This window comes from Penaeus monodon, chromosome 29 (assembly GCF_015228065.2).
Source record: "Penaeus monodon isolate SGIC_2016 chromosome 29, NSTDA_Pmon_1, whole genome shotgun sequence".
NCBI classification, from domain to species: Eukaryota; Metazoa; Arthropoda; class Malacostraca; order Decapoda; family Penaeidae; genus Penaeus; species Penaeus monodon.
Genome location: NC_051414.1, coordinates 3288595 through 3288830, shown reverse-complemented (window position 1 = coordinate 3288830; position 236 = coordinate 3288595). Strand labels below are relative to the sequence as shown.

General features: G+C 54.2%; 1 protein-coding gene and 1 long non-coding RNA gene across 2 annotated transcripts in view; both read right to left on the bottom strand.

Annotated features, from left to right (window-relative positions):
• The window catches only part of LOC119591906 (ankyrin repeat and sterile alpha motif domain-containing protein 1B-like), a gene marked incomplete in the record, with an annotated part of 115155 nt that overhangs the window by 86568 nt on the left and 28351 nt on the right, over positions 1 to 236 (bottom strand).
• The window catches only part of LOC119591908, a 47245-nt gene that overhangs the window by 46686 nt on the left and 323 nt on the right, over positions 1 to 236 (bottom strand). The window lies entirely within an intron of this gene.

Here is a 236-nt window from a genome sequence, read left to right as displayed (position 1 = left end):
CGCTGAGACCGCGAAGCATTGGTGACAAGGTATGGGGGGAAAGAAGTTATATAGAAATAAAAAATTTTGTATCATCCTAGCACCCGCTCTCCTCCCGCTCTCCAATCTCAGGGGTGTCAAGCAGGGATCATGCAACAGCAGGACCGTACAGTGTGTAGGTAGGATGGACGCGTGCCAGCATCCCATGCACACGGTGGAGGGAGGTGGAAGGTGAGGGTCGTGGGTGACCCACAGGT